At 41.8% G+C, this 22,127-nt stretch overlaps 1 long non-coding RNA gene across 1 annotated transcript in view; it reads left to right on the forward strand.

The window, feature by feature from the left end:
* LOC112957381 overlaps nt 1-21,642 on the forward strand; it is a 63,117-nt gene extending 41,475 nt beyond the window's left edge. Inside the window, exon 5 of the long non-coding RNA XR_003251217.1 lies at nt 21,586-21,642. This is a non-coding gene — a long non-coding RNA (uncharacterized LOC112957381). The remainder of the gene's footprint in view (nt 1-21,585) is intronic.
* Nucleotides 21,643-22,127: the final 485 nt, after the last annotated feature.

Genomic DNA, 22,127 nt, shown 5'->3' on the forward strand with positions numbered 1-22,127 from the left:
TGCCTCCCTATCAGAGTCCAGATCTGATTTCGTTCTTGAAAGGCCCTATTGTCTTCAGCAGGGACTGTAAAATAGTTACTTGTGCTGAGTGACAGTGAATGGACGGGCAGCTGGGCCAGCAGTGATGGGTTCCCCCCAACAACTCACAGCTGTGCACTAGAGTGGCAGATGTGAGGGCTTGAACATTCCCCTCTTCCCCCATCGCAGTCCCCTTGCAGGGAGGGACTTTTGTCACCTGCACCTTGCATGCCACTTACCTTTCCAGATCTGAATAACCTCCACCTATCTTCTCTGCTAGGCAGCTGCTCATTTACACAAGTGCTTTTGGAAAAGAATTTATTTATGCATGCTAGATTTTGATCCAGTTTATTGGCTRGAAAGCAAAATCTTATGTGTATATAATATGGATAGAGGAATGGTAAACAGAGTTGCCTGGGAATATTTGCAAAAATTAGGATTTTCTATAAGCAAATGGCTGGTAGCAAATGTAATTTATTTTTCATGACTCTAAGAGCTATATGCAGATGGAGAAGTTTGAGTGTACACAGTAAAAAGAGGTAAACTGGTATTCGTGTTCTATGGCATTTGGGCTGCAGACATGGGAGGCAAATGCTGGTTCTCTGTATTCTGCTCCAGCCACTAAACACCATAGCCTCTGAGCTCTTCTGACCATTTCTGAGGCAAAGCTATTTTCTAGCTTAAACTCAGCTTAAACTGCTTAAAAGAAAAACAGGATCAGAGTAGAAAAATGGATGATCGTAACAATGAGTTAAGCTCTGTCATAAGAACGTTGTCAAATCTCTCTCCCGTAGTGGTCGGCAGTCGGCTGTTTGGGAAATGCCGGAAGCAAAAAGCTCCTGTTGCCCTGGACAGGGGATGCTCCGGAAGCTCAGCCAGTGGGTGGCCCAGGTCCTGTCCCCTTCAACCCAGATGCTTTTAAGCAGGCAGGCTGGGACTAGCCCCTGCTCTTGCTAGAAAGATCCTGCAACTGGCAGGCAGCCTTCTCCAGACCTTGGGGACTCCAGGAGAACTCACAGAATCAACCCAAGCTGCCATTTGGCTGGGAATGGGAGCAATTGTTTTTTGCAAAGAAAGTAAACTGCTCCTAGTCTTACAGGGAGGGAGTTCCTGTGGGGAATGAAATGCCAGTTTACATACAGGGCATGCTGCTTTACCCTGGCCATTAACAGCCCATGGCTGGTTAAAGCCTATAAATAAAATAGGACAGAAGCAGCTACCTGCATTGGAATCAGTCAAATACTTTCAGGAAGAGAGAATAATTTGTACTCTAGACAGCCCTAGCATCAGCCCATCTCTATTCCCAAAGCCCTGGAGTCAAATCATTCTCTGATTCCATGCACATAGTCCCAACAGAATTCTTGTATGCAGGATTTCAGGAGACTTAGAAGAGCTGAAATTACATCAGACCCAGAGTTGGCAGCTCTCCTGTAATCAATTGTCAACTTCTTTCAACCGTTTCCTATCTCCCTTCTTGAGCCTAGAGTGAGGACGATCAGCTCTTTTGGTCCAGRGAACTCTTTGATTCAAAAGCAAAATTAGAAGATAAGTGTAGAATAAATCTCCATTAAAATGGCTATCACTTTAACACATAGTTCTACATGCCACATGCTTCCTGACACTTACCTATACATAAATCTACATACGTAATTCTGCTCTTGCCCATGTAAGAAAACATGTACATATCTGTACATGAACATACATTGATTCATATAGCACTGCATAAACACATGTCTTATTCCAGACCCATATCAATAAATACATTTGCTTCTACAAAGCCACTTCCACATAACCAAATCTTAAGCTGATACTTGAGCATGTTTTCCTATCAACAAAAGTACTTGTACAAATGACCTCTATTAGCACATCCATRTAATTCAGTAAAAATGCTCTTTAGAGTATATATCACATACAAAAATCTTACTGCATGCTGCAACAACCACATTTACAGGGACAGTACATGCATGCACACACGTACAAAAGACAGGGATCACTCAGTAGCCAGAGTGCTTATGCTGACAGGAGAATGTCAGTCACTGCGCAGCCTGCCTCCAAACAGATGTTTGATTGTTTCTGGGTTGTGATTTAATTGTTGGATAGTGTTCCAGCGCTCAAAGGGGATCAAAAATACTCCAGGTCTGCAGCTGCAGCAAATGCCAGCTTTAAAACAAGGCAGATTTTGAAATCATTGCCTGGGGGGAAACTACTTGCATGGGAAACCTTAGCCAAGTTCTCTGTATTAATTCTACTTTGAAGTCAGAGAATTAATCTCTGCCATTTTAAAAGTCTGTTTTTTTTCAGGACCTCTGTGAGTTCATATAAGACAAGCCAATTCCTTCTGGGCAACTGTGACAGTTTATTGACTTGCCCAGGCTCATGGACTTTATTGGCGCTCTCTTAATTTTCCAAAAAAAAAGCTTTCCTGGAATCCATCCTGCACTGCATGGCCTCTGGTGGGAACAGAAAGCAGTTCACTAACCAGCTTCCTAGTTCCTATTAGTTCTCCTTTTATTTGACTAAGTTGGAATAATTGACCTTTGTCAGGAAGAATGAATATTGCAAGAATGCATTTCTACCTGAACAGGCACAAAAAGTAGCTGGTTGTATGATCTGAACGTGTCACTGGAAGTAGATGCAGGGACTTTGAAGCTGTTGGTAGAAGGAAGACATGGAGCTTGTGGGTCACGCTTAATGTTTGTTGGAAATGACAAAGGGGAAAGTGTGGCTGTTCTCTTGAGGACTCAAAGCTAGAGACATAAAGAAACTGAATAAGGGATAAGGAGATATTTGGAGGATTCCCTAAAGAAAGCTGTAATAAGGGTAATCATCATGAAAAATAGAAGTGTGCATTTGACCCTCCATTTTTTGACCCATCATTTACAAAGATAGTAGGATCATTGATTCTCGTGACTCATAATAAACTTTGGCGAGGGTTTCTGTGAGGAAGACAGAACAGTGTTGAGTCTGTCCCTGTGAGGATTCTGGAGTCCTGACCATGGCTGTTCCGTTAGGTGCTGCAAAGAGTGCAGAAGGAATCTCTGTCCAGTTAGTGCTGCCTGTGGGTAACTTGGGATTCGGGGCATTATATAAAGTCCTTATCTACAATTAATCTGCAGAGCAGATCACTAAGATCCTTTGGGATGAAGGGCACTAAATAGTTGCAAGCTGTTGTGACTCTTGTAAATAGAATTGAATCCACCATTTCCATGTGGCTTTTTAATGATGTGTGGATTGGAGAATTTAATATTTTGATCTCTGTTCTACTATGATTGAAGGGTATTTTCTGTAAGACTATAGAGCAAAACTGTAGGGCCAAGCTCAGGAACTAACTTTACTAGCTTCATCTGGCTTTAAACTATAGATAGTGTAGATACTGTCTATATAGATAATATAGATATAGCATAGATATAGTGGACAAATAACAAATTATTTTTTGACTCTGTAAACCACTTCTTAGTATATGTGTAGAGAAAAAAAAAAGAAAAGAACAAAGGACTCTGCCTCATTCGCAGCAGCAAGGTCAGTGTGGGTTCCCGGGGCAACTGCCGCAGGGCTGCCCTGACAGCTCCATCTCAAAAGTTGAAGATTTAATAGGCTAATTTAATAACTCATCAAGGCAAAATAAAATATAATAAAGAGGACTAAGTCAGCTCTGAGCTAGGGCCCCTCAGCACGGCTGTCTCATCTAGATTCCCTTTGCACATTTCCTCAACTCCGAATTTTGGGCTTTGTCTGTTTTTTTTTCTCACTGAGGTTTTTCCGTTTCCATTCCTCTCCTTCCTCTGGAAAAAATAAAAGGCCCGCTATAATTCCAAGGTTTGTTCCAGTTCCAAGGAGCTTCCACTTCTGTTGGAAAGACCTGTTCAGATGGTGTTCCTTCCAACTCGCACATACGAGTCAGGAAGGGTGAAATTTTCAAGATTAAAAAATTGAAGTTTAAATCCATTAAATATCTAAATTGCAAAATTTTGGAGATACTTTACCTTGCTTGTGGGCCTGCTTCAGCATCATATTAGAAACACTTCCAGTTTCTGTTGTTGTGTGTTGTATCTACCTGAACAGTCTGATATTTATGATTTTTAGATAYTTCTTGAGGAGAAATCAGTTTTCTTGTCATGCTTACACACAGGATCAGATGGAAAGGCAGAAGAAAGCTAATTGGGAATCCGCTGAAGTATGTTCATTGATCTCTCTGCATGTGACAGCAGGTATTTGGGAGTTTTATCAAAACATTGGTTTTTTTTTTTTTGAATCAAAGAACTTTCCTATTGTACAAGACAGCCAAGAACTACAATCCAGGAAGACAGTTTCCCAGTTCTTTTTTAAACATACCCTTTTACAGTTTAATAGTGCCAAAACACAGTAAGAGATAARCTTGAAATGGAAAATTCTTGGCAAAAGAGTAGCAATGTATTATCTACTTGGTCTATTTTTCTGAAAGGGGATTTCACAATGAAAATGAGCAGTGGAAAAAAAGCTCATCCTATTACTTTTTCCTACATTGTGGGAAGWACAGAGTAATTCGGTCAACTAGGATTCCAGCAGAACAGAAGTCAAGTGGGTATCTGCGCTGTAAGCAGTAGTATTTTGTAGTCTCTTGGAAAAATACGATTGCTCTGTGGCTTTTCAGTCAGGCAGTGACCGAGCCCTACGTAAGGGAGGCCAGGGTAGGTGGGCACRTTGAGGCTGAGCTGTCCCCTGAGGCTGAGCTTCTCCTGGCCTTCAGGCTGGACCTAGGTGGAAGGAGCTCTGCCTTGATTCGGTTCAGAAAGGCCCTTAGGCTGTTGTTCTGTTGTCTGTAACAACCTTTTAAGGCTTAAATCAGGTAAAAAGTTGAATGTGTGAGTATTGTTTCCTAACCTAGTTCTCATTTGACCTGTTAAATTGTGCTAGAATTGTTAAGATGTGTTTGTAACAATGTTCAGGGATTTACTTTTGTTAGATGAACAAGTTCAATCAAGAACTGCAGTGACTAAGATACCTTTTTCCTAGCCTAGGTACAATCTAAAGGTTTTCAAAGCCAAGCATGAAAGGACCAAGTTAGGAAGGATGAAGTTGAGCAGTACAGCTGCTTGACTGTATAGCAAAATAATAGTAAGGAAAAAGAAAAAAGCCAAGCAACATATGTAAGAATTCAGTTCTTCACCTTTTTGTGTGGATGATTATTTTATTAGGCCAATCTTTCAAAAGAGAGGAAAATTAGAAACTGGATTCTTTCCTGCACAAGCTCTTTACAGGTAGTTTTCCAGATGTTTATGTATATATTTTAACATATACTTCTAATTCTGGACTCATTTTATGCTTTGATAATACTATATCCATTTTAAACCTGATTTCTCACATAAGCAGCATTTTAGGCCATTCTATTTCTCCCCTTCCTCCCTCCCTCCTCTTTACCACCTAGCTTAGCAGTTTCCTTCAACATTTTCCTGAAGGTTTATCCTGTATCATCTTGCCAAGCGATGCTCTGCTGCGGTAATGTGCTGGAGCAGTAGCGTGATCTGCCTTTCAGGCCAGAGTCTCACGCGGAAGGGGCTGTTGTGCATATGCTGGCTGCAGAAGAGCTCGGCGACAAGAGAAGCTGGCAGATTTATGCCTTGTGCTTTACAGCCCTCTCTCAGGCCCCTTTCTTTTTTTCCTGTTTGTTTTCTCCCTATTGTGGCAGCATTTAGTCATCTCCTCACAGGAGGAAGAGAAGGGGAAAGAGGAAAAGTGAAAGGGAAGGAAAAGGAAGAGAGGAGGAGAGCAGAGGGCTGGGAAAGAGAGGGGAGAACAAAAGAAGAATGTTTCACGTTTTCCAGGAAGGGTTATATCAGAATGTATTATACGGTGCAGCTCAGTCACGTGGAGCCTGTAGTTGGTGTSGTCTTCTGAGCTTACAGTGAATACCACTGTAAGGGGAGTGGTAAAACCAACTATTCTTTCTGAGAGGTTTTTTGAAAAGTATAAGCTCTGCAGGTAGAACTCCGCTCCTCAAGACAGGTTTCTTTCCTAATATTTGGCAATGACTTGAGACAGACTAGTAATGGGCAAAAATTTGGAAGAACTGGAGCTAAGATGTAAAGAATAGAGTAGGTATGAAGCGAACTTGGATCGGAGCAGGGATTAATCCAGGCACTCATCTTGTCTTTGAAAATGTCACCGTTACCAGACATGGGTGCTTGTGCATTTGTTGTTGTCAATATTACTAAGTCATAGCCCTGCTATAACAGAGAGTCTGATGCAGCTCTTCCTGATTTAAAGATTCCATTTAATATTTTAGTATCCATGAGCTAAGAACTTCATCTGAACATAGTACAAGTTCAGGTACAGTTTGTGCTGGGATTTGGTTTCTAATCACCTTCCTCCAACTCTGCTTATGTCACCCACGCCAGAACATTCCTTACACTTACCATCCACAACAGTGCTTCAAAGGTATGTAAGTAAAACACAGTTCTTAGGATAGGCTAATATAACATTTTTTAAAAACTACTGAGAAGTGCTCCCACTGATCTAAGCTATAATTAACTATTTACATTGATACAAACTTTGTCAAATTTGAATGAGCATAAATGATTGTTCAGAAATAAAGGATTTTTTTTAAGAGCATAGTCTGCTCTAATGGGATCTAATAACTCTTAATAGTCCCCCATAAAAGTAATGGTGTACTTAAATTTCCACTTGGCAATAATCTGGGRCAGAAAAAAGTGCACTTTAAAAATGAGAACAGCTCAAGGCTGCGTGTTCCCAGCCAGCAACGACAAGCTGAAACAATACAAGGAATCTGGTTAATAAAGCACATATGTCTTTCCCGTACCCTGTGAACCAACAGCTTCCTCGTTTACGCAATCAAAAGGGGAAAAACAGTCCCCTATTGATCCCAGCACCTGAGGTGAGGGGCCAGGATTGCCATAGTAGCACTGCTGAATAACATTTAGAGAAGAAAACTCACTTTTTTGCTTGGATTTCCGTTCTCCTTTTCCTTTCTCTCTCTGTCTTTTTGGTATACTCATTTTCCAACCATGGGACTTTAAGAAAACAGCTTAAGGCAGCCCTGGAGGTTTGTATAAACTAAATAGGACACATGGCGAGAGGCCTAGCAYGAAACACAGGACCTGATTCATAAGATGGTTCAAAAGTGTGTGTGTGTATATATATATATACATACACACACACACACACACGTATATATATGTGAAGCTGAAATAGTGGGATGCATTGGCCAGGGGCTGGAGCGGTCCTGGTCTCTCAGAAGAGCCGAGGCTGCTGAGCCCCTGAGGACATCCCTGAGGTGTGTGAGGTGCACGAGCCATCTTGGCAGCAGCTGGAGGACACCCCAGCGGAGCCGCAGCCTTTCCCTGGGCAGCCTTGTAGCCTGGGTCCTTCCCAAGGAAGGAGCAGGCCCAGGAGCAGCTCAGCCCGATTCCCAGGTGAGAACTCGCTGCCTGAAAAATGCATTTGTTCTCTGGGGTGGGTGCCTGCTGGCAGGTGTATGAGGTTCTGCTTGCTTGGCAGAACCTTTACTAATAATTTCATTACATTAGCATGTGATTATTCCTACCAATATTATAGGAAAAATGTCACATTTTACACAGCTGGAGACTGAGCRTGACAGCATACTGTATTAAGCAATTAGTGCAATATATCTGGAAAACACATGCAACCTCTATSAGTACCTCTTTCAAATACTTTATTTCAAGCGACTGCCTGTAGGTCCTTACACTGATAGGGGTAGTTGCTGAGTGCCTCAGGATCTGTGGCCACTCCACTAGTGTGGGGTTTATAAAGTATCCACCTAACTTAAGAGATCAATACTTCTGAACAGACTGAGAGGAGCATTTCTTTCCAGTTCTTTGCAGTTCTCTCTTATCTCGGGTATGTGCTAAATTCCCCTCAAAAGATGAGTGCAGTTTCTCAAATGAAACTTGGATATTCTGCTTTTGTTTTCATATGAATTATTCACTGCAGAATACGTATATGGATGTCTGCACTCAAGCAGGGAAGTAATACTGTAACAGCAGAAGCTCTGTCTTGGAGAGTTGACCATTGAGTTAACAAGGATGAGGACACAGAGGCCACTAATTAGCTAAAATGTTCTTCATACATATTCTTGGTTTTCAAAAAGCACTGTAGTGGAATTACTAAATGTGTAGCCTTCGCTGCTAGAATCAGCTGCCTTCTTTCCAAAAGCATTTTATGAGAAGACTCATTGCATTGAGTCACGTTATAAACTGCACTCTGGGACCACGTCAGAGAGGAGGAACTGCCCGTTGCACAATTGCTTTCTCTTTTTTCTGCTTGAAACTGCATGACACACAGCCTTACCACAACCCAGTCTTGTTTATGACGGCAGCTGATTTCTTCTTCATTTCCACTATTAGCTTCTATTAGATATCCAGGATATGGTGGAGAGAGTGAAGGGATTAAGCAGGAATTGTGCAGAAATTCTGTCTTGGTCACTGGAGCCTGTACATCACAGATGCTCAGAATACAAATTTGAAAGCACTGAAAATTATTAGTATGTAACTTAAGAACTGCACCAAGGCTGTAACCTTGTACTTACATAAAGCAGTTTCATTTTGATTGCCTATTGAGTAAGTCTGATTATTCTTTAAGAGTCACTTTGGAATGGAGCCTGAAGGTACAATATAAAATAATTGAATTGAGTGTAAAGTTCCAGCTGGTAACCTTGTCAATAATTTGAACAAAGATCTTGTATCTGTAATTGAGAGAGCTGTGGATGCAGCTTCCATTAATACTGGTGGAATTTATCCCCTCTTTTATCCCCCCATTGCTGTAACTTCTATTTGCACTGAAAAGCACATTTTAATTGAATTAACATAACAGTTGACTGCAGCATACTGGAATTAGAACTGTATGATTGGCTCAGATTTATTTCATGCTATATCACAGTATGAACTTGAGGAATGGTTTTCAGGAGACTAATTATCACATTAAAGTGAGCTGCACCGTAATTACAAGTAGGAGACAGGGTCTTTTTATTTTTTTCAACTTATTTKTTGCAAACTTTGAGCCACATTTTTAAAGTGTTTTGAAACCTAAATAAAGGGAGAGTCCTAGTGCTGTAGGAAGATATTCTTTAAGAACCTGTGGAAAAACAAGGCACTAAGGTCATGGAGCATAAAACCCTGATCATCACAGACACTCAGTGCGGCTTAGAGCGGACTTGAACGTGTTGATAGTTTTAGTTTTGGTAGCTACTCTCCCTGGTCTGGTTCCTGTCTGCTCTGTAATGAAGGTGGAACTTGTAGCGGATATGGGGCAGTGAATGACAGTGAGATACTGGAGATTTTTTCCCCTGAAAACTTAAGCCAGGGGCTAGCGACACTAGCACTCCCGACTCCTTGCTCTACTGGTGGTGGTCTAAATCTGGCCAAATTTGCTTCCAAGGACTTAGGTGGGAGTACAAGAGCTGCTTCTGTTATTTATGGCAGACAGTTCATTTGCAAGTGAGAATGCAGACTAAAGCACCTCGGTGTATAGGCTGATAGGTGCAGCTATCCTGTGGCTGATACCCAGCCACAGGAAAGGTCTGTTCCCTGTCGCAGATCTGGACTGTTATGCTTTAGACCTCAGCCATGTTCACTTGTATCATTGGTGGTTGTTCTTTCCATGCAAATTGATTCTCCTTCTTTCAAAGTGAGTACCCAAGAGTGATACTTTTGAATAGTCAGAAATAAGTTTATTAAATTAGAACACACGTTTTAATTGCAAGGACAGCTTCATCGGGTRAAAAGATCCAAACATGGAAATCAATCTTTGCAAGCATCAGGATAAATAGCACGTTACTATGGCATTTTGGATACCTTCATATTTACTAAGCTTTTCAGCTCTGCATGTTGCTAAGATGCAAGGCTGAGGCACAAAACAATAGGCTGTCCTAGTCTTGAGACAATAAAGTCGAAGTGCAAAGCCAGGAGGATGTACTTTTCCACAGATGGCATGTGTTCTACTTAGATTACTTTTTTTAATAGTATTTTAAAGAAATGCTTTCTGTTAAAATGGGAGAATGGTTATTAATAAAACTTAGTTCACTAATTACTTTGGTAAATTTGTCAACCTGAAACATGCTAAAAACAAATTGCACATGCACACACAGAAAATTTTACTTACTAATGCGTTTCTATTTTGTGTAGTCCTTGGCCATCTGCCACGAGCTAYAGCGAGTGACACCAACACCTTGATTTACCGTCTCTGAGCAGCTATGTCTCTTTTCATGAAACACTTTAAGGAAATGGTGCCAACCATTCCATGATGCTGTTATACCTCCCTCCTCCTTTGATAGCTCCTTTCTCATATCCCAGCTGGTATTCCTTGGAGCTTTGCCTTTGGTAAACTGCCATGTATTCTTTGCAAATATGCCACAGCTATTCACTTTTCCTTCTACAAATGACTCGCATTAGCTTTTATTGTTGTTGCATGTCAGTGGGAATATAGTTCCTTCAACTCACTAGCAGCTATTATTTGTCTCTAGCTATTTTCCATTAAGATGCATTTCCTCCCAAATGTTATGGAAATATATTTTTTCCTTTCCTTAGAGTTTGTAAAGCTTTTCCCATAGATAAATATCTCCCACAGGAATGACTGGAAAGAATGTGAGAGTTGTTGTTGTTCTTTTCCATCTGCAGTGCGTTTTTCCCCCCCGTAAATGTATGCGTGTGTTTTTCCCCCCTCTCTTTATGGGTATATGCGGGAAGTAGCTGTTTAGGAGGAAGAAAAAGGGTGCCTACTGATTCATATATACATCTTTTCAGAAGAATAATTCAGAAGGTTAATTTTGGGTATATTTTACGATAGTGCGTTGTGGAGGAAGACTTCTGGGCAAAGAGGTTGGACGCACATTAAAATAAATAGAAATTACTAAATAAAGGATTTTGCACCAATTTCTTGGGATTCACAAGTCTATTGCTATTGTTGTTTGAGAAATATTTTAAATATTTTATACTCAAGTATGGATTGCAGTATTTCACCTGCAGTATTTGCACTGAACTTCAAAATTTTACGAAGAAGAATCCAGGYCGTTCTACTACTGAGATTCCGCAGGCACGAATGGGGAGGGAGATGGAACTACTTTTCATGTAGTCAAATTGTGCACTACTTAGAGCATGGAATGGAAGCTACTGCCCCGTTATAAGACAATGTGTCACTATCACAGGACGTGCTTGGGAGGTTTACGTACTTAAAAGTACTGTGGCATTCTCAAGTGTTTACTCATTTGTCTCAACGTCTTCTAACAGTAATGCTACTAAGAGTAAAGTCATTAATGTACTCCCTGCTTCTTTGCAGAAGTTACAGAATCCTGTGTTAAAGCAGTATTTTAAAATACTTCACACTGATAAAGTCATGTTCTATCTGTTAATTCATATTTATTTGCATGAAATTGAGCCCTGCAGTGCAGAATGAGTGAGGGCTAAGGGACATAGCATAGCAACACTGCTTCCTGCCATCATTTTGTGCACTTTCTAATAGCTGACAAGGAAAACTCTACCCCACTGAGCCTGCAGCGTGCCCAGCAGAACAACTGAGACCTTTACTTTGGGCTTGGAAGAGGATGAATCATTCTAAGACATGTTCACCCCTGAGTACCCATCTCTGTAGCTGCAGCATATGAAGAGACCAGATCTCTCAAGCAAATGGATGTGAAGTTGTTTTGTGTGCTATTGGTCAAAACCAAGTTGTTAAACTCCACATATAAATCAATAGTCTGTCAGCATAGATCTTGGCATGCTGGGAGCCAGTTAATAAGCAGGCTGCCGCATTCTATACCAGCTTCAGTTCACAGAGAGATTCAAGGTGCAGCCCCAAGTACAGCACGCTGCAATATGCCTTGCTGTCAAAGTAAAACTGGGGAGTGTTGACTTATTCAGCAGTTTCACACGAGTACAGGCTTGACAGGTGGCRCCAGAATGTGAGGTCTGTTTCAGATTCTTTCATTAATTTTTTTGCAAACTTTAGTGACTTTTGAAAGGAACCATATTGACAACACTGGAAACTGCACTCTTCTCTTTATCTGTAAAATCCAGAATGGGAAAGTGCAAACTTACTTACTTGCTGATTGTCCTGATTGCAAATCATCAGCCCTGCTCTGTGATGTTTTATGGGAGTGGGAAGGCAGTTGGCATGGCAGTTGAGTCGCACCAATTACAAGGCCATTACATACCAGAGCTCACAGAGATCAACCACATCAGTTAAAAAACTCCTGTGAACTTAAAAGGATCTGGAATCGAACCTTAATATGGATTATCAGAAAATGCAGAGGAAGCTTAAGAAGGGAAAGTTACAAGAGCAATACCTGAAGCTCAAGTTATTTTCTCTGGTTAGAGGTTTTTTAGAGGTGTCTGAACTGCTTCTTCATTAAAATAAAAGAGACTCTGAACACGCTAATACCTAGTGTGTTCATTAACTATTTGCCTACTATATGGCTCCTCTTTGCCCTACTTATTCTTTTTCTTATTTTATATTTAAAGGCATAGGCATGGTTTCATAGTTATTTATTTTGGATGCTGTCCAAGAATTGTTAGTAGCTTGCCATCTTTTGGCATTCTTTGTAAAATGAGGACCTTGGTACACTACTAAATGAATGACTGACTGTATCTCAAAAGCCATTATTGAAATTGCTGATAATTTGCACTTCAATGTATATTCCCAGCAGAGGCCAAGGACCAAACAGTTTTGGAGATGGAGTGACCATCTGCCTCTTCTTGGTGGCTGCTCATGGCTGAGTGAGCAGTGTCAGGAAAGCTGGTCTGCTTTACTGCTCCTAGGGGCAACTCGAGGATTTCTGTACTGCCCATCTGCTACCTGATCCTGGCATTAGGTTCTTTCTTGTTCTAGGTTACTTGGTTTACCTTTTTCTWTCCCACTTCCCCGTGATGAAGCGTTCTTTACCCCTGACGCTCAGATTTCTTTAAGTGGCACCTTAGACCATGAAGACAAGTGCATGACTTGTCCTCTGTGTTTTGCTTCCACAGGATCCTGCTGGTTTCCTGATGCAGTGCAATCGAAGTCRTTAGCATCTCTCAGTACCCAGGAACTTGGTATCTTCCTTTCCTGCACTTTTCTGATATTAATGCTTTGGCACATAAAAAAATGCCAGCAGATGTCATCAAGTGTAAAGAGACAGGTGGTGTCAATGCGTCAGAAAAGGGACTTCCTCCAGAAAGATGGCACTTACTGAGTTATGTAGGCTGCCCGTGCAAATCCGTAGGCATGTGACATCCATCTCCTTGTGAGATAGTCCCAGTGTCCTTGGGAGCAGGCACAATGCCATTTGGAGCCTATGAATAGAAGTCTATTGTAGGTACTTTATAAAAGACACGTCTTACATGATGGATTTGTAAGTGAGGCTTCATGCTGCAATTGTCTAACTCGCAGAAAGCTGCCCAATGCAGCCGACYGGGTAAAAGTCTGAGATTTAGGTGACAGTTTAGTTTTGACTTTGTCACTGCTCTATGCMTTTGGTAAAGTTACTGCATCTTCAGGCTGTCATGTGGAAAGGAAGTGTTGTGTGATATTGGCCCRACTTCATAAAGCCTTTAACTTTTTCATTATGCAGTTGTAGAGACAGTGTGTTGTGTCAGAGCTATCAAATGAAAGCACTAAATCCAGAAAGACTCTCTCAAAAGACCTTATGCACACAAGTTTACTTTCTTCCCAGAGTCTTTTTCACTCTTGCTTTTGTGACAGAGATTCTGTGTACCCCTTTCCATATCTACCTTTACTTACTCTCATTAAAACTAGACCAATGAGACTGTTTCCATAAGCTTTCCATATTTCTGTCATATAGATCAACTATTAGTGCAGGCTCTTTCTTTTTCATATCAAAATCTTTAGATAACAGCCTTAGTTCTCTAGTATGGGTAAACAGCTTAATGAAACATCTAAACTCATCTAACATCTAACAAACTTTTTTGTCTGTTTTGGAATTATTGAATGAATTGTGAATTATTTACACTCCCTCCCTAACTGAATGCTGAAATATGAGTGTGTATATATTCTGTTTGAATGAGGCCAATTTGCTTGTTCACCATCTTTTCCACCTAGTCTTTTCTGAGGGATAGGAGCAAACTCTGTGCTCGTTTTTCTGGAAGCTAAGGGCGTTGCAGAAAGTATCATTAAAGGCAGGATTTGGCTGCTGTATCTTTGCAGAGATGTAGAGAGTACTCCTGTTGCCCACATCATCTCCATTCCCTTTGCATGGATGCTGTAATCTGTTGCTAAGGCAGTGGCAATGCTGTAACATAGTGTTCTCTCTCTCTCTCGTTGTGTTCATGAGGAGGTGAAACCAAAATTGCTTGTTTTCCATACAAATAGGCATAGAACAAATGTACTAAAGGAAATGGGGGTGAGTGGAGAAGATTCACAACAGCATTAATGAGAAAATAAAAGATGTGAGAACAGTCCCAAGTTGAACAGAAATATGTAAATAAAGCTGGGCATTGAGAACCTTCTCGGTGTGAGGCAGTCCAATTCATGGAGCTCTGGACTAAAAATAAGGAAACAAGGAATTTATTCTTGGTTCTTCCATTGGCCTGCTGAAAGGTTTTAATCAAGGTATTTTCTGATTCGTCTATCAATTTTTCCATCATTAGAGAGGCCTGCTGATTCTTTGTAAAGATGTGTGAAAACTGATGAAGAAAAACCCTGGTTGACATCCAGATTTTACTGTCACAATCAGCAGGGACCTGGTGAAGTACTAAGAGGGTAAAGATAAGTTCAGAAGGCCCCTAGTAATAGAGAAGGAAAAGGTATACACTGAAGGAAAAGGGATTCAGCAGGGAGGCTGTTTTATTGACGTTTTGCATGATTTTACAAGGCTAAGGAAGTGGAATCAGAACCCTCTCGAGTCCTTTTATATACCTGCTCTGTACCCGCAGACATTTTTACCTTGAAATTAATGTATAACCATTCACAGAGCTGGCATTAGCACAGCACGTTTTGCGATGTATCAGACACATTGCATTGCAGAGGAAAACAAAGGCAGATGAAGTGAGAAGTGGGAGTCATGAATCATTTAAAAAGAAATAGCACACATGGAGCCCACGGTAAAAAGAATGACACCGTCACCACTGAGCATGAGTTCTGCCCAGCGGGAAAGTGCAGCCTAGGAAGGGGCAAGGAGAGCGTGCACTTCATAGAGCTGAGGCACCTTCTTTCATGAACCAGGCTCAAAGCTTGAAAATAGAATTTCTGTGAGATACTCGGGTCATTTCTACCCACGCCCATCACATATATGCACATACACAGAGCTGTCGAGCTCGCTGCCAGCCACTTAGTGCTGGAGCTGCCCGGGCAGTGCTCCCAGGAGGTGGAGAGAATCCTCTTTGTTAATGTTTCATACCCGTTTGCATATTCTCTGAAGGGCTGAATTCTTTCACTCACGTGAGTTTTAAATCGCTATGACTTTAGTAGAGGTGCTCCTGATTTGTACTATTGAAACTGTCATCTCATATGGAGGGGGCATAAGCTGCCTTTTTTCATATATAGATGCCTTCTTCTGGATGCTGAGATACTCAAAGCTTGCAGATGACTGTGAGGAATTGCTTTTCCTTTATGAGCAGGGGCTTTAATCACTCTATATACATAGTTAAATGTGTACTGTCACATAAAATTGCTTTTAGAGTTCAGAGATTAAGTGTTGGGTTTTTTCTTTTTTGAAGTGAAAGAAAAAAAGCAGGTTTGATTACTAAAATGATCCAGTTTGCTTGACATACTGTAGAAGCAAATAGAGAGGGGGGGAAAAAATCAAATCACTCAAGGCAAAAAAAAAAAAAAAGAAAAAACCTGCCAAGACAACATTTTTAACACTTACACCAGACAAACTGTTGGCTTTCAAATTGGCAAACAGTCTGTTATGACAATCCTTTGATGGAGCATCTCATACAGAGACAACTATCAGGGAAACTCAGCTCTAAGCAAGTAGGACTTCTAATCAATATGATGATCCAGTTTGGCTTGACATACGTAGAAGCAAATAGAGAAGGGGGGAAAAAATCAAAATCACTCAAGGCAAAAAAAAAAAAAAGAAAAAACCTGCCAAGACAACATTTTTAACACTTACACCAGACAAACTGTTGGCTTTCAAATTGGCAAACAGTCTGTTATGACAATCCTTTGATGGAGCATCTCATACAGAGACAACTATCAGGGAAACTCAGCTCTAAGCAAGTAGGACTTCTAATCAATATGATGATGATGCCACTCAAATGTAGATCAAAAAGGATTCATAGAAATAAGAGGCTTGATTCCACAATCAGGCTTGTGTGGGTAGAGCCAATTGCAGCATCGAATCTCAAAGACAGGAGGAGAGATTTCCCAGCTTTCCCAACAACACTGAATAGTGCTGGATATGTGAGCAGAAATCCCTTCCCTTCCCTTCCCTTCCCTTCCCTTCCCTTCCCTTCCCTTCCCGCGGCTGTGGTGCTGCACCGCGCCACTCCTGCGTTTCTCCGCGATGGAGGGAATGGAGTCGTTTTAAGCAACCCTTGTTCTCTACCACAATGATCCAGGCTAGGTAACCTTCAGAAGTGCTCAGTTTAAAGCAGCTCAAGTCATCAGCATGGCACATTTGATGAGGGCTGCTGCTTCTTCTGCTCCTACCTCTACATGGCCTCGCTGCGTAGGCYGGTGTAATGCCTGAGCCTGCAAACAGTGGGTTCTGTACACTGGAGTTAGGGGACGAATCCTGTGGCCTATTTTTTTCAAACTTTCCTTAAAATGCTTTCAGATATTTCAGGATTCAGAGTGCATTTGGTTTTTGTTTTGTTTTGGTATTGTTTGCTGTGACAAGYCATATATTATTAATAATTATTTTCAATAAAAGCACGAATCTGGACTTCAAAATCTTACGTAATGTAATTATGACTTGTAGGTTGAGATTCTCTGGTGGCATTCAAGCAACTGCATCTTCAAGGGAAATACTATATAATAGGGAATGGCTAACAAAATTTGAAGCCCTAGCGATCAGTAGGGTTTTAGCCAGGTGATCTCCCATCTGGCCCAGCCCTGTGACCATTCTTTGTATGGGAACCAGCATGTGTAAGGGGGCAGAAGCAGGAAGGAAGGAGAGCTGGGCGCGGACAAAGCGCACAACTGGTGCATGGCCAGGATGCTCTACAGGCCAAGGAGAAACTTGACCAGATTCCTGCAATTCAGCACTTCAGATCCCCAGATTTGAAACAGGAGTGATAGAATTGCCTTAGATGACAAAAAATAGTGTTCTAAGTCTTTCTTTGAAGCACTTTGAGATCTAATCTGAAGTGCTACAAATTGTTGTTAATTATGGTTAATTTGTTCCTTGACTGGCTGTGCATAATTCTTAGCATGAGATTCTTTGATACAATGGGTAATGAGGACCAAATAGGTAGCTAGATATGATTTTCTATGATTGTGGATATGGAATTAACTTACAATGTATTTTCAGCAAAGTGCATACAATTAACTTTCCCTGCAAAGATATTCTGCTAGACATATTGGAACAAAAGCTTTAATTAGTGCTTATAATCGTGATATAACCTTAATGAGTGACGGGTGCTTTTGTTTGTACCATTCCCCTGCAAGGTCTCCTCTTTCACTCAGGTAGGTTCCGTGGACAAAAAAGGGGGCTCCCCATGTAATCAAACAAGTGGTTTAAGAAAAAAGAACCTTCCAAATTCTTGTTGGATTCTACATTTAAAACTTTCTTTGTTGCTTGAACAGCAGCAAGACTCCTTAAACTTTAAATCATTTAAATGGATATGTTACACCTACAGCGGAATGAATAATTCAGTTCCTAGTCACTGTCTGACTTTGATAGGAGGAAAAGAGGAGGGTCCCCAAGGGTCTGATTATGTGAATCTCGGTTCAGCTGAGGGGGGAGGAGAGGCTAATTAATTACACATTGACAGTGGGGAATACTTTAAAAAAATCCACTTAAGTACTGTTTTTGTTGGGTATTGCTGATCACAACTGAAAGCATAGTACCAAGGCAACCATACCCTTGAAAACTTAACCCTTTGAAAGCTTTTAACAAGCTTTTTAGCTTGAAATTAAAATAAAGTCCAAAGAAACAAGCACCTGCATTATGTTTCATTAGATACATGCTTGGGATAACGAATGATTCATCACCTGCTGACGTCAGATTCATTACTGCAGCAATTACAATGTCAATTCTTTTTCTCCATATTATTTTCAGAGATTTTCTTTCTGAAAGCAGTGCTGAGCTGGCTGCATCTCCTGGAGAGCTGAAGCAACATGGTAGTATTACCATTGACACCAGGGATGCAAATTATTTTTCTCTTGGCACCAGCAAGATTTGTGCTGCCAAGAGAACTATCTCTAGATTAAGCTTTTTTTAAATACTGTAAACTATTTTAGTAGCAGCAAATTATTGTTGCTTGGTGGTACATGCYCTCTGGCTATTTTTAATGCCCCGGGATAGAATTGCAATGTGCTTTGCTGTGTACATGTATGGTCATTTTCTGAAGGAGTTGAGCCCTCTTTTAAAGTGAGACCATTTCCATTCTCTGCAGAATAAACAAGAACTGCAATTGGGAATGATTTTCTGAAATCCCTCTGGAATTATCTTTAATAAAAAAAAACCCAACCAATTCACAAGCAATTTTTTTAATGACTACTTTTGTCTTTTATTCCCATGTGGGTTTATTATTCTTTGTCATTTTCTTTTCTAAAAACTGAGCAGACTTTGATCCTCTGATGTCCAGTGTGACATCAGAGTGAAGCGACGTGCTGCCTAAATACCTGCATGACTTCATTGTGGTGCTGGTTGTGGCTTGGAATGTGTTGGAGAAGATGGTGCTCAGTGACATTTTGATATTTGAGTGCATGTACAGTACCAGGCACAGTAGTGTCAGTTGAGATTTTAGAATATGCTGTGACATAAAAGTTTATAACAGTGTTCAAAGTAATTTAGTTCAGGATTAAAATATAGCTGGCAGGAGAGCTGGGTAATTACCTCCTCTTTAATATAGGTAGGGGAAGGGTTCTCCCTCAGAGCTAAGGCTGTCAGAGCCTGTTAGTGGAGCATTCCTGGCCGTGGTCCTGCCTCTCCATGGCACAGCTTCCCAGTGAGGTTGCCTGCAGTTGGAGGTACAGCTGTTTCCCTTGCCTTCATTTCTAATTCATAGGATAGTTGTTTTTTTTTTTTTTCTTTTTATCTGCTCTTTATTCTGCAAGCCCTTTTTGGGCACGTGGATGCCTCGAGCCAGCTTTGTGTGCCAGGGAATTATGGGGCCAGAGCTTCTGCAAATCTGCATCCCAGCCAAAGCCTTTGAAAGATGCTTATTTTGAATGCCATGCATTTGGCTCCCACTCCCTTCCCTCCCCCTCCCCTTCTCTGCTCCCCTCTTCCTCCCTTCCTCTTTCTTGCCCCTGCCTTTCTCCTTCCTTTCTTCCCTTCTTGCTCCCTTTCTCTCCTTTCCCTTCTTCCCCCTTCCCTCTTCTTCCCTTTTCCTCTCTCTATTCCCCTCTTTCTCTGTCTGTCCCTCTTCCCCGCCTTCCTCCCACCCTTCTCTTCTTTCCTCCCCCTGGTAAGGTTGTTCATGGCAGGCTGTTTGCAGACTGATGTCTGCCTGTAGGGCTGCTCATGGCCTGTGAATTCCCACCTGAACGTCCCAATACTCGGGACAGGTGTCCTGACATTCAGCTCCTCCATCATGCCCTGCTTTTGGCTTCAGCACTGAGCTTTACATCCTCGCCCCTCGGGGGTTTTTCATCACCGCCTCTCTTATTTTTAAATATTAAAGCTCTCTGGGTTTCCCTAGTAAATCAGAGTGTGTTTAAAGTGCTGGTTACTTGTAGCTGGAGGCTGTTTTCCCCCTTTAATGGACTGTAAGCATTTTTTCTATCTCTTCTTTCCCTCATTCCTCCTGCCCCCAACCCAGCCTCAGCAAGCTCAGATGCACATAATGACATCCAATCTGTTCAGGAAAGGAAAAAAAAAAAAAACACAGGAGGGAGAGAATATTTCCCTTTGATTTATACTGAAGCTGAGTTGGCAGCGAACCCAACTCAGGGGTGGGTGGAAGGGGAACCGAAAAGCAAATTTGTGATGCATGGGCATACTCTCCCCTGGGGTGGTGCCAGTCAGCACAGCAGCCAAGGCCAACAGAGAAGCTTTGCAGGTTTCATCTGTGTGCCCAAGGCACCCTCCTTCCCAGCGTATTACTATCTCCATGCAAACACACACCCACAGTCTGGGGTTAATGTAATTTAAAAATGACATTAGAGATAACACAGGCCAGCTCATTAGCACTAGACAAAACACATGGATCCCTCTGCAAAGACAGCAAGATTATGACTGAGGAAGAGTGGGGGTCAGCATCCAAGTGTTTCCTCCAGGCAGCCGTGAGAGTTTGAGCTCAGGTCTGTTCTCAGAGCTGGTGCAAGAACCTGGTTGGGTGGTGATTTCATGTCTGCCCAGGGATGGGCTCCAGGGAGGGGGCTGCAGGAGGCCATGTGCAGCACAAGGTCTTTTGTGACCGAGTGCAGGGAGCTGGTGCCAGGAGAGCCTCCCTGGCTGGGACTTTTGCTGGCTGGGGCCCATGCGCAGACTCAAAGCCAAGCGGAAGTCAGGGCTGTCAGCTTGAGACAGCCTCATCTGTCCACAGTCGCTGTCAAGTTTCCAGGTTAAGGACTTTGTGCTGAATTGAATCAGCAGTGGCTGATCTGGCACAGGAACATAGCTCCTTTCATATGCAAATCCTGCTTCTGGACCTGTGAGTGCCTCTGCTCAAGAGAAGCTAGGAGATTCTTCCACATTTCAATAATTAAATTCATAACCCGTGTAAAGACAGATGAGCACTCTTATTCTATAAATGGGTCACCAAGGCATGTAGAGGTGAACAGGTTTTCCTAAGACATAAAGAAACAACATATGGAATAGCAGTCTGACTTCCCACCCCCTTGTGGTGCTCAGAAATACCTATTCAGTTCATGGTGGTTTTAAAGGTATTTGAAGACCTCAAGATTTTCGTGACTTTACAGGTAAACGCAGCCAAGGGCTGTTGTGTACTTAACTCTGCATTTATTTGTCTCTCTTGTCTAGAACAGTGTTGCTGGTTCAGGGTGGTTGGGGTTATCAACCCACCTCGCTTCTCAGAAGAGCAACCTTCAAGCCTGGTACTTAGTCACAGTTGTTCAGTCTCTGAAGACCTTCATTCCTGTTTATGCCACAGTGGGCTGGCACTTGTCCTGGGGCTGGGGACATTTTATTTGTCATCTAGAAAGTCCTATGGGAACTCAAGACAGTCATAGCCAAATGGCCGGTGGCTAGAATTGCTGGAAAACCAAATCAGTGAGACAGTTCCCTTTTATTTATTCCTCATAACAGATATCTGGTCTCAACACCCTGTCTGGATGACAATTAAAACCCCAGTCCTAAACTCCCTCCCCTCTCTCTCACAGCCCTTGTCTTGAGTAAGATTTCAGGCTTCAACTAACCCCTTCAATTAGAGAGTGAGAATAAATTAGCTTGCAGTTTTCTGCACAGGTTTGTGTGTACGTGTATCTATAAGTAAACAGATTAATATTCTGGTAATTGAATTGCTACCCTCTTTTTCTCTGCTTTAGGAGCATCTTGTCTCCCTCCAGCAGAACAGTGAGCCAGAATGAAATGCCTGCTTCTTGGTAAGTACTGTCAACACAGCATCTGGGGAGAAGAATATCTGAGGGAAATGCACAAATGTACTGGCATTTATTTATTTCCTGGGGATATTTATACAGGACCCATCTCAGAGCACAAGTGTACTCGATCTTCTGTCAGCTAAGAAAGGGAAATGAGCRTGTGACACAAGCTGTACTGTGCAGCCTTTGCTTGCAGAGTCCCCACTCTGCCCTGCATGGACCCCAGGGCTCTGAAGCTGCTGGGGTTGAATCATCGTGTCTGATTGCAGCTCAGGGGAGCAAATCACCTTGCGAGCTTCATGCTGCACAGCAAGAGTGCTGGGAGCACTAACCTGATGCCTTTGCTACTTCTCAGGTCTATGACTGGGTCATTGATTGTTTTTCCTGTAATTGAGAAAAGGTTAATAAGCAGTTTACCACAGACTACTGTCCTTCCTTCTCTCTGTCTCTCCCCACAATCTGCACAACTCTTTGAAGATTACAGGCAT

The sequence above is a fragment of the Nothoprocta perdicaria genome, unplaced genomic scaffold (assembly GCF_003342845.1).
Source record: "Nothoprocta perdicaria isolate Ctin4 unplaced genomic scaffold, notPer1 scaffold_72, whole genome shotgun sequence".
NCBI classification, from domain to species: Eukaryota; Metazoa; Chordata; class Aves; order Tinamiformes; family Tinamidae; genus Nothoprocta; species Nothoprocta perdicaria.